The following is a 12689-nucleotide window of genomic DNA, read 5'->3' as shown; positions in this document are numbered from 1 at the left end:
TACACTGTGACACGGCTCATCTGAGCTGACTTTTTTCAAAGGCAGATCAGTAGTGGTGGGCAGAGCGAGGCTTCGTGAAACACTGAAACAGTTGAATCAATTGTGCCGTATGTTTCGAGGCTTCGAAACATCAATCCGAAACCGCCTCCACAGTGACACCTAGCGGTCGTTTGCATGTCTTTACATGAAGCAGCCTTGACAAGATTTTAGACGAGCGCTGACAAATTGTATGCCACATGTTGTTTGATTGACACACAAGTGATAGGATGGGAGAGTGGATAGTGCTTCCGACTCTCATGCGTAGATCTTAGGATCGAACCCGGGAAATGCATGCGCTACATCATAATAAAATGCTTTTTGTTGTTTTAACATCTGTTTGACAACTACATGAGCTTTTAGGCTCACAATTGTCGATTACTATAGGCTATTCGGGTCTATTTAATAAAAAAAATGGAATAGAGATATATATATTTCGCGGGAGCCATCCCTACAGATCAGGGGCCCGTACCATGAAAATGGTTAAACAAACTCAGGGTTACAGGATTAGTTTCAGTTTGACAAAACCAAGTCAATGTGCAGGCCTTGTTGGTAAAAGCTATTTTCATGGTACTCAAAACCCAGGATTTGCACAAACTAATCCTAAACAAAGCTGGCTAACCAACTAAACCAGCTTCGTGGTATAGGCCCCAGAAGTCCCAGGGCTCTGTTACACCTATCACCATTTTAAACCAATTGGGGAACATAAACAGGCTGGGGTAACTTATATTAATGTTAAAAAACCTCCTAAAGTGAAATTTTCATGCCATGTGCCCTTTAAAATTCCGTAAAATTCAAGTTAAAAAACCAAGAAAAGCCGAAAAAAGAGCCGGAAAGCAGCGGCAGCGAGTCGCGCCAGCATTCACTCAACAGCGTCACACTCAATTTTGGCAAGGTGTTACAGCATATAATTGCTGTAAAAATATATAAATGCTGCGGTGACCCCCGTGTGTATTGCTGCGTCCTTTCAATGCTGGAGGATTACGTCAATGGCTTGTGTTTATTGGCTGGGTGCATTTAGCTTACGAACTAACAATTGAATGCCAGTCTCATGAATATGATGATCAGCATTCAGGAGGTGATTTGCATTGACTGTTTCTGGATAAAAATGGGCGTGTACAGGGCGGGATATGAGGCAGATTCACGTACACACACTATCAAGTGATCTGTGATTTATTAATAGGAACATTGCTTGCTGGTGTGCGTATGCATGGTTTTATAAATCTGAATTTTTTTTGCGTATGCTATTTTTGGCTTTTGTGTGTACGTAGACTTCTAGTAAGGATCCTACGCACAGTTTTATAAATGAGGCCCCTGGTCAGACTTCTTTAGTAGTAGTATGTACACAAAAAATCTTGCCCAGATGAGATTTTTTAAAAAAAATCACCACTTGCATATGTGGTCCTGAATCAGACCCAAATCAGATTTTTTCCAATGTGGCCACAGTGTGTACAACCAAGGCGGATTTGGTGACTTTTTGTCAATCTACCATCACATTCCCACCATTCCTGGCTTCGTCTCCACATCCACACAGCCCTCTGTAGTGAATTTGCAGCCATAACGCGGTTTCACACTGCAAGCGTGAGCAGCGCGTGTGTGTAGCGTGAGCAGCATGTCAGGAGAGTGTTTTCTGCGCATGGCCACTGTGCTTTCACACCGGCTGCATTTGCAGCGCATACTGTGCAGTTTAATAACAGTATAAAAATCTCAAGTTCACATTACTTTATTTAACATGCATTTATGAGCAAAACCTATTCAAGACGCTTTTTGACGGTCAGTGTAATTTATAAAACTGGGATTTGTTTAATCTACATTGTTTTCGTGCTGTTCTGGTCTGTGTTTCTTTTTGTCCTCAGCACCTGCTCATTAATGTTAGGGCCATTACACAAATATTTTTAAAAAGAAATTCCTCCATAAACTCGCCAACTTTAGCACAATGGCGTGCTGCGTGTGACGTCATTGTTATTGTTCGTTTGCACATGCGGGTCAGTTCGAAACAGCAAAGAGTTCACACTGGTATCTGATATAGGCCAAATTTTAAAAGGTAATGTAAACAGCCAAACAAAACAATCAGATTTGAGCAAAATATCCGAATTGAGCTTAAAACTTGTGGTGTGAACGGTGTGATGAAGATAGGACAAGTTTTTGTTTCAAAGCATAGGTTTTGTTCTTAAATTTGATATATTTTATGTTTATATATTTAAAGAAGAACATTTTCTGGAAGGAATTAAACTTTTGTGAAAATCATAAAAAAATGCTGACAACAGTGGCGACTCGTGACTTCTTTTCTGAGGAGGCACGAATGCAAAACTCTTCCAAACATTGTTGTGTATGGATCATCATGTCAAATGTGTTACATGCGTCATGTTAACCTATGTGCACTGTGCGTCATGTAAAAAAAACTTGCCTGCTACAGACGCTTTGTAAAGGGTTTTTGATATAGGAGATGCTCGCGTTTGCTAGATACTAGTTTAATCTCATGTGTAATTAGAGTTTAGTGTTATGACTATTTTATCAAGACCCCTTTCAACATGTATGCAGCAATCACATATTTTGACATGATGCACATAGGTTCCCATGATTCAAACACAAGTTTTTTAAAAAGTGCAAAGTAGCGCTTGCTGTTTGTAATTTCTACGATCACAAATGCAGATGTGGTTTTAATGTTTTAATATCCTTAATTACCAATCTGTTACATTCTGCTCAAGCTGCGCTGGCAAAGTTGATCGATCAGCTTGGTCATCTGCATTTTCTGGATCAGATTTAGCTTGTATTGATCAGATCGTAAAGACAATATCAACTCCAGTCAGGGAACTAATCTACCAAACATTCACATTTCTGGCTGATGTCAGAGGTATTCAGGCTAATCACAACATACTGGTTAGCTGGCCAATCAGAGGCACAGCGCTTTTCAGAACAATGAGCTTTGTAATGCTTCCGCTGAACTTATGTATGTAATATTGTGTCGTCTCTTCCTGCTTGTCTACTAAACTTCGAACTAAAACTGGATTATACATACCCAGGGAAACTTTCGCACAATTCTGGACATTTATGAGAACGTGTAACCCAGGTTACTATTGCCCACATATCCCTGAAGTGTAAAAGTGAGAACAGAAAATTTAAAATATCCATATGAGCATTTTATTTAGTTATTTGAGTGCCTGAGCAACGCATTTCTGTAAAAAAGCAGTAATAAATATAAAAAAATTGAAAACATAATTGTAATGAGAAATTGAGAATAACTCCGCCCTTAGACGATTACGTCATCGGTGCGCTGATCAGAAACGAGCAGTCTCTCATCACGGAGAGAAGTGAGATGGCCTTTTGATCAGATATGTGCATAAATCAGAGTTTAAAGATCGATAAAAGTGAGTAAAACACTGGATTAATTGTTAAAATGCATGGATTGAAACACTGATAACCCGATTGTGTTGTTAATCAAGTCTAAAATGCGTTTGTATTGACCTTAGAGATATATTGAGACGTTGGGCTGATCCATCCAAAAAAAATACAGCTTAAAGCAGTATTTCTAGATACATCGGGACTTTTTCTGATCGTTATTGATTTGTTCTTGGTAAGTGAGCTCATAAATCATTATATTGAGTATAGTTTGTGTGATATTCAGTCTTTTATTGAGTCACGTGTTTTAACTGGCTCTGTAATGTATGTTTTCAACCAAATTTCATTAAAAATAAGTTAATGTGTTAATATATTACTTATATTATGTGTTGATATGCTGTTTAAAAGTGTTTATGTACATTTTGTTAACTTTATAAAAGTGATGAATGTGACGTAGTACACGTGTGGCTTGTAAACCATGCGGTCTCATGTGCTATGAGCTAAAGCTAACTATGTGTGTGTTGTCGCTCTAAGATGCTATTTTTCATTAATATATGATGATGATGATAAGAAATGTTTGAAGGGAAAGGATAAATGTTATCTGTAAATGTGTATTGATGCATTTTAAGCATTCATTGCAGTGAAACTGACCATTTAAAGTGTAAATGCTGTTAAGTGGAAACTAATTGTGATTTTTCTGCCTTGTCTTTGCAAGGTTGGGTTTTTTTTTCTCTCCTTTTGTTTGTTTTTCTTCTATTTTATTGTTCCCTGATCTGCTACATATCTCAATGAGATTTGACGAGGATTTCCTTGGATTCTGGAGTTTCAACTGTTTCTGCCAGTAATGAGAAGTGTTTGATATTGGTAGAAACTGGCGAGCCAACCGGTTTATTCGAACTTTGCACATTTCGTGTTCATCAAAGTGGTAGGATTACACACATTATTTCTCCTGGACATTGCCATACCGTGAACAGAAAACGGTCTTCCATTTTTTTTTGTCGTGGAGTTGCATATTTGCATTAAGTTGACTGAACATTGAACAAATAGCACAAGGGACACTGAATTGAGTCAATCCTTTTATTGGTTGAACATTTTTTACAATTTATTGAAAAGATACTTTGATTGCATTGTTATTGGATATATAACTTACCTGAAGGTTAATGTTCTAGTGTTTTATTTTATTTTTTTTCTATATTGAGTTTTCTCTTTTCCTGAAAAGGAAATAGAAGGTGGTTTAAAGAAACTGTGAACTTAAAACTGGTTGTATTTCTGTCTGTGAAAGCAACAAGAGTGTTAAAGGGACACTACTACTTTTTTTTGTGTAAAAGAAATTTGAAGCTGGTATTATATATAATATATATTTGAATAATTGAATAGCTTTAAATCATTTGAGAAGTTTTTCCAAGACCAGAAGACTTTTTGTACATTTTGAAGGTTTCATTTGAAGCTGCTATTTTGAGTTTATTTTGTTGTTATTGTTTAATTTATTTTCCTGCAAAGAAAAAAAATTTGAATACAAAAGAAATACTTACCTTTTACTACAAACGGTTTCAGTCATTATTTCCCTTGTCTCACTGCAACACTGGCTCTCGAGCGAATTTAAGTCTTCTGATCTGGTCCATAGAAATAGAAAGAACTGATACTATACTGTAGAGCGTATGTGCTACAGAAAGTTGGCGAGCCAGCCAGGAGCCAGTTCTTGCAGCGAGGGCAACTGTTAAAGTAACAGAAAAGGGAAATTTGTAAGACACAAGAAACAAATTATTGAACTTGCAACCGTTGCAATGGAAATTGTGAAACGAGAGGACGTTAACGTGTCAAATGCGCTCATAGTCGAGGGCCTTACGTTAACTGAAACAGACAATGAACTAGAAATGTACTTGCAAAGATATGGTTCAATCAACCGAACTATAATGATTGATAGCCCAGCCTCAGAGTTCCATAGAAATGCCATCATTGAGTATAACCATAACTCAGCAATCCAAAGTTTATCCCCTTCCCTACCCTTAACGTTGGGGAGCCTTTCTGACTCAGATGTTACCTTCAGAGTGCGCGCCTTAGCTAATGTCTACAGTGAAACTGCCAACGGCACTGCTACTGAAATATATCTGGAAAAACTGAAAACTGTTGCCAAAGAGAGTGGAAGGCCTTTTCAAACTGTACTTCAAGAGGAGTTGTTGAAGCTCAGAGAAACCCACTCTGTTAACCAAGATCCAGCAGAACCTCAGAGTGTAGGAGCTATCGCTCCACCGCCGATAAGTAGCTTCCAGACCCTCAGTCTGGCTCACCTGAAAGTGACAGAGACTCAAACCTCAGAACTTAAAAACCCAACCAAGAATAACGCTACATATGTGTCTCCCCCCTCTCCAGAAACCACCACAGATGGTGTTACTGTGACAACAAGTTCTGCTTTCCTTACGAACGTAGTGGACCCACCCAGTGTCCAGAGAATGGTGGTTGAACACATAGTGAAAACAGGCGACGCTACCCTGTCACAGCAAACCTCGGTCCGTCTGAGGGTTTTCTCAGGGAGATCCCCTCGCCCTCCCAATGAACCAGACTTTGACACTTGGCGTGCCAGTGTCGACTTCTTGCTAACCGATCCTTCTATCTCTGACTTGCACAGAACACGAAAAATCCTTGACAGTCTCTTACCTCCAGCAGCCGACATTGTAAAGCATGTGCGCCCTCCAGCCCTACCTGCTGTGTATCTTGAGCTGTTAGAGTCCGTATATGGTTCCGTTGAGGATGGAAACGAGCTGCTGGCTAGACTAATGAACACCCTACAAAATCAGAGTGAGAAACCATCAGACTATCTGCACCGTTTACAAGTCCTTCTGAGTGCAGTGATCAGACGAGGTGGCATAGCAGAAAGTGAACGTGAACGTTACCTTCTGAAGCAGTTTTGCAGAGGGTGTTGGAATGATCGTCTCATTGCTGATCTTCAACTTGAAAGAAGAGAAACTCAACCACCCACCTTTGCCGAATTAGCAGTACTCATTCGAACCCAAGAAGACAAACATGCCTCTAAGGAGGAACGGATGAGGAAACATCTTGCGATGACAAAACCACAAAATGCCTATCCTAAGTCACGGGCGATCTCTAACAATGTGTCTGCCTGTCCATGTGATGTGCCCAATTCTGATAGCTCTGAAACCAGTGTTCTGAAGAAACAAATTGCTGAAATTCAAGCACAAGTTACCGCTTTGAAGCAGTCTCCTGATCAAAAGAGAACAAAGAGTCATTCTGAGAATGCCGAGTTGACCGCTTTAAAGAAAACGGTGGAAGAGTTATGCACACAAGTAGCCTTGATGAAAGCATCGGTTACACAGGGATTAAGACAAAACAATGATGAGTCAGAAATAGCTAGGCTACAACGTCAAGTAGCGGAGCTGCAAATTCAAAGTACTGCTTACAAAGTACCTCGAATTTCAAACACGCAGAGACCACTTGAAACAGATATGAACAAAAGTCCAAGGATGGGACCACTGAAAGTTAATAGACCACGACCTTGGTACTGTTTCCGATGCGGAGAAGATGGACACTTGGCCATTAATTGCGAGAATGCTGCAAATCCTTCAAAAGTTGAGGAGAAGCAACTCAAGTTAAGAGAACAACAAAGACAATGGGACTCTCTACATGGAAGGCCTGCTCAGCCTTTAAACTGAAAGGGGTCTCTGTAGAGGGGCATATGGAGACCAGACGTTCAGACTGTCGCCCTGAATGTTACAAACATGATGTGAATAACCATGATATACCACCATTGAAACGCTTGCCCGAGGGGTTAGTGGGAATTAAATGCACAGCAAAGGTCACCATCGAAGAGAGAGAGGTAGATTGTCTGTTGGACACAGGATCACAGGTGACTACGATCCCCCAGTCATTTTATGAAACAAATCTGCTAGACATCCCTTTGAAACCATTGGAAAACTTGCTGGAAGTAGAAGGAGCCAACGGACAGGCTGTGCCTTATTTAGGTTACATTGAGTTGACTCTAAAATTTCCAAGGGCATTTGTAGGAACTGAAGTTGAAGTCCCCACCCTGGCCTTAGTGGTGCCAGATCTAACAAGCTTTTCCCAAGTTCTTGTAGGGACCAACTCCTTAGATGTGCTTTATAGCAAAGTTGCTAAAGAAAGTAGGCATAACCCCCAGTCAAGCTTTCATGGCTACCAAGCAGTACTTAAAGTTCTGGAAGCCAGATGGAAACAAACTAGTAGTGAAACCCTAGGTTACTTGAAGTCAAGTAGAAACTCTCCTGAAGTCGTGCCTGCAGGAAGCACAGTAGTCTTGGACGGTTTCGTCCACTTAAACGGCCCCCACACGGAGAAGTGGGTAACCCTTGAGCCTCCGTCTGTCCCGTTACCAAGCGGCTTGCTAGTCGCAAACTGTTTGCACACCTTACCCTGCAAACGTCTGTCCAAATTGTCAGTTCTACTGAAAAACGGAACACAAACTGATATAATGATCCCTCCCAAAGTCGTACTGGCAGAGATTCATGCAGTCCAGGAGATTATAGACCAGCAGCATCAGAATTCAGATGTCAAAGCTGAAGAAGAAACACCTACCTGTGCCAATCTTACCTTCGAGTTTGGTGATTCCCCTCTGCCCACAAGCTGGAAAGAAAGAATATCAAAATTGTTGAACTCCATGCCTGAAGTCTTCTCTTTGCATGACCTTGATTTCGGCCACACTGAAAAAGTCAAACATCAGATTAAGTTGAGTGATGAGACGCCGTTCAAACACAGAGCTCGACCCATCCATCCACAAGACATCGATGCTGTGAGAAAACACCTTCAGGAATTATTAGAAGCTGGTGTCATTCGTGAGTCTGAGTCTCCGTTTGCGTCACCCATAGTTGTGGTCCGTAAGAAGGATGGTTCAGTGCGGTTGTGCATTGACTTTCGAAAGCTCAACTCGCAGACAATCAAGGATGCTTATGCCTTACCAAACCTAGAAGAGGTCTTTTCGACACTGACCGGTTCCAAGTGGTTCACTGTTCTCGACTTGAAATCTGGTTTTTATCAGATCGGCATGGAAGAGGCCGATAAGTGTAAAACAGCATTTGTCTGCCCGCTTGGATTCTGGGAATTCAACAAAATGCCGCAGGGAATTACAAATGCACCAAGCACGTTCCAGAGACTAATGGAACGGTGCATGGGAGACTTAAACAGGAAGCAGGTACTGGTCTTCATCGACGACCTCATAGTGTTCTCAAAGACTCTAGAAGAGCATGAATCCCGATTACTGCAAGTTCTCAACCGACTAAAGGAGTATGGGCTGAAACTGTCACCTGAGAAATGTAGATTCTTTCAGACATCAGTCAGATACCTGGGACATATAGTCTCTCAAGATGGAGTAGAAACTGATCCCACAAAAGTAGAAGCCTTACAAACTTGGCCAAAGCCCAAAAACCTAAAAGAGTTGAGGTCCTTTCTAGGTTTTGCCGGATACTACCGGAGGTTTGTACGTGACTACTCCAAGATTGTTAAACCTCTCACAGACCTTACAGCTGGATATCCCCCTCTCCGGAAGAGCAGTGACAAAAAAACCAAAAGACAGAGTGTACTTCAACCCCAAAGAAGAGTTTGGTAATCGGTGGACTCCAGATTGTCAAAGTGCTTTTGATACCATAATTGGCAAGCTCACGTCCGCACCTGTCTTGGGTTTTGCTAACCCCAAGCTTCCCTATGTGCTTCACACCGATGCCAGTACTACCGGGCTCGGTGCAGCTTTATACCAGGAGCAGGAGGGGCAGATGCGCGTTATAGCCTTTGCCAGTAGAGGGTTGACTAAGGGTGAGAGTAGATACCCTGCACACAAATTAGAGTTTTTGGCGCTAAAATGGGCAGTCACCTCCAAATTTAGTGACTACCTGTATGGTGCAGAATTTACAGTCATAACAGATAGCAATCCCTTGACATATATACTAACTTCAGCAAAGCTTGATGCCATTAGTTACTGTTGGCTGTCCAGCTTGTCAACCTACAACTTTAAGTTGCAGTACAGAGCAGGTAGCCAAAATCAAGATGCTGACGGGCTTTCCCGACGACCACATGGTGAGCTCCTAGATGACATGGTCTCACAGAAGGAGAGAGAAAGGATTAAGCAATTCACGCTCCACCATCTTGCAGGACCAGGACCCGAGTCATCGGTTCTCATGGCAGATACCATAAAAGCAATCTGTGAAAGACATCAGGTGTTGGGATTATCTCAGAATTCTAGTCCTTCTCACTCTTCACTTACCTTGATTGAATCTCTTACTAATGATGAGGATGCTCTGCCGAACGAGTTCCAACATGAAGATAGACATGGTCTTCCAGATCTTCCTCACCTTTCAGAAGCTTCCTTAGTAGACCTACAGAGGAAGGATCCAGAAATAAGAACCGTTATTAAAGAGTTGGAGAAAGGCAAGAAACCTTGTAACCTGAGGAATCAACCACCTACCATGAACTTGTGGTTTAAAGAGTGGAACAGACTTGAGCTGAGAAATGGAGTGCTCTATAGAAGGAGACAGGAGAGTGGAGCCTCTCAGTACCAGTTAGCACTGCCCACCGCATTGAGAGACATGGTGTTGAAAAGCCTTCATGATGACATGGGTCACCTAGGTATTGACAGGACCTTGGATCTCGTCAGATCAAGATTCTTCTGGCCGAAAATGTCACAGGCAGTGGAAGGAAAAATTAAAACTTGTGAACGCTGTGTCCGTAGAAAAACACCCCCAGAAAGAGCAGCTCCTTTGGTAAACATCCAAACTAGCAGACCCTTAGAGCTGGTATGCATAGACTTTCTGTCGTTGGAGCCAGACCAAAGCAACACCAAAAACATACTGGTTATCACGGACCACTTCACAAAATACGCCGTTGCGATACCAACTCGGAACCAAACTGCTCAAACTGTTGCTAGGAGTCTATGGGACCATTTCTTGGTGCACTATGGGTTTCCGGAGAAACTACATAGTGATCAAGGGGCTGACTTCGAGTCACATACCATAAAGGAGTTGTGTAAGGTCGCAGGAATTCACAAGATAAGGACTACCCCATACCACCCACGGGGCAATCCAGTGGAACGATTTAATCGTACTCTTCTACAGATGCTGGGGACACTGGAAAATGAAAAGAAATCTCGGTGGAAAGAGTTCGTAAAGCCTCTAGTGCATGCATACAACTGTACCCGAAACGACACCACTGGGTACACTCCTTACGAGCTCATGTTCGGACGACAGCCCCGCCTGCCTGTTGATCTGGCTTTTGGATTGCCAACGGACACCCCCACCAAGTCGCACTCTCAATACGTGCAGGACCTAAAGAACAGGTTGCGTGAAAGCTACGAGGTAGCTGTTAAAAATGCTGGAAAGGTAGCTGAGCGTAATAAAAGAAGATTTGACAATCGTGTGGTTGCTTCCACATTGGAGGAAGGAGACCGAGTTCTTGTAAGGAATGTGCGGTTGAGAGGAAAGCACAAACTGGCTGATAAGTGGGAACAGGATGTCCATGTTGTTGTCAGACAAGTCAAAGATCTGCCAGTATACACAGTCCAATCAGAGAGAGGGAATGGTCCTCTTCGGACCTTGCATCGAGATCTATTGCTGCCATGCGGGTTTTTGCGATCAAGCAATCCCGAAGAACAACCAAAGCAGAAAGTTCGAAAGCCAAGAACCAGAGCTTCTCATGATAATGAAGGGAAACAAGAGTCAGAGTTTGCTTCTGAATGTTCACAATCTGAAGATGAACAAACTCCATGTTATGTACCTGGGAGAATATTGGGCTCTGAAACACAAATCATTACAGGCCTTGAGCACTTACCTTATATCCAACCCCCCTTATCTGCTTTACCCAACTTACCTGTCCAGAAACCTGTGGAAAGAAATCCTGAAGAACCTTTATTGACATACTTACCTGTCCGGGAACCTGTGGAGAAAAATGTCAATGAACCTGTAAGAGTGGAAACATGTGTGGATGAGGTTGAATCAAATTGCACCAACCCAGAAATTACTGTGGAGCAGATATCAGAACCAGAACAATCCTCTATGTCCCTGAATGAATACCCTACTCAAATTCAAACAGCACCTATTAATTCTGAATCAGAAAGTGAAGAGAGAAATCTGACTTCAAATGAAACAAGCCACACTCGAGACACTGAAAACAAAGAAAGGAGAACTGAACCTGAAAACAATGTTGGCCCCAGACGCTCAGAGAGAGAGCGACGCCCCCCTAAGAAATTTGAATACCCCCAGTTAGGGAATCCACTTACCTTAGTGATTCAGTCCTTGTTACAGGGTCTAAATGAAGCTTTTAGTTCTTCTTTAGAAGAGTCAGCCGTAGCCCCCATAGTCCACTTATAAATGCAACGGGACGTGCATATGTTCCAGAGGGGAGAGTGTAACCCAGGTTACTATTGCCCACATATCCCTTAATTGTAAAATGATAACAGAAAATTTAAACTATCCCTATGAGCATTTTATTTAGTTATTTGATTGCCTGAGCAACGCATTTCTGTAAAAAAGCAGTAATAAATATAAAAAAATTGGAAACATAATTGTAATGAGAAATTGAGAATAACTCCGCCCTTAGACGATTACGTCATCGGTGCGCTGATCAGAAACGAGCAGTCTCTCATCACGGAGAGAAGTGAGATGGCCTTTTGATCAGATATGTGCATAAATCAGAGTTTAAAGATCGATAAAAGTGAGTAAAACACTGGATTAATTGTTAAAATGCATGGATTGAAACACTGATAACCCGATTGTGTTGTTAATCAAGTCTAAAATGCGTTTGTATTGACCTTAGAGATATATTGAGACGTTGGGCTGATCCATCCAAAAAAATACAGCTTAAAGCAGTATTTCTAGATACATCGGGACTTTTTCTGATCATTATTGATTTGTTCTTGGTAAGTGAGCTCATAAATCATTATATTGAGTATAGTTTGTGTGATATTCAGTCTTTTATTGAGTCACGTGTTTTAACTGGCTCTGTAATGTATGTTTTCAACCAAATTTCATTAAAAATAAGTTAATGTGTTAATATATTACTTATATTATGTGTTGATATGCTGTTTAAAAGAGTTTATGTACATTTTGTTAACTTTATGAAAGTGATGACTGTGACGTAGTACACGTGTGGCTTGTAAACCATGCGGTCTCATGTGCTATGAGCTAAAGCTAACTATGTGTGTGTTGTCGCTCTAAGATGCTATTTTTCATTAATATATGATGATGATGATAAGAAATGTTTGAAGGGAAAGGATAAATGTTATCTGTAAATGTGTATTGATGCATTTTAAGCATTCATTGCAGTGAAACTGACCATTTAAA

The sequence above is a fragment of the Misgurnus anguillicaudatus genome, chromosome 25, assembly GCF_027580225.2.
Source record: "Misgurnus anguillicaudatus chromosome 25, ASM2758022v2, whole genome shotgun sequence".
In the NCBI taxonomy this organism is placed as follows: Eukaryota; Metazoa; Chordata; class Actinopteri; order Cypriniformes; family Cobitidae; genus Misgurnus; species Misgurnus anguillicaudatus.
This window is presented reverse-complemented; position numbering follows the sequence as displayed.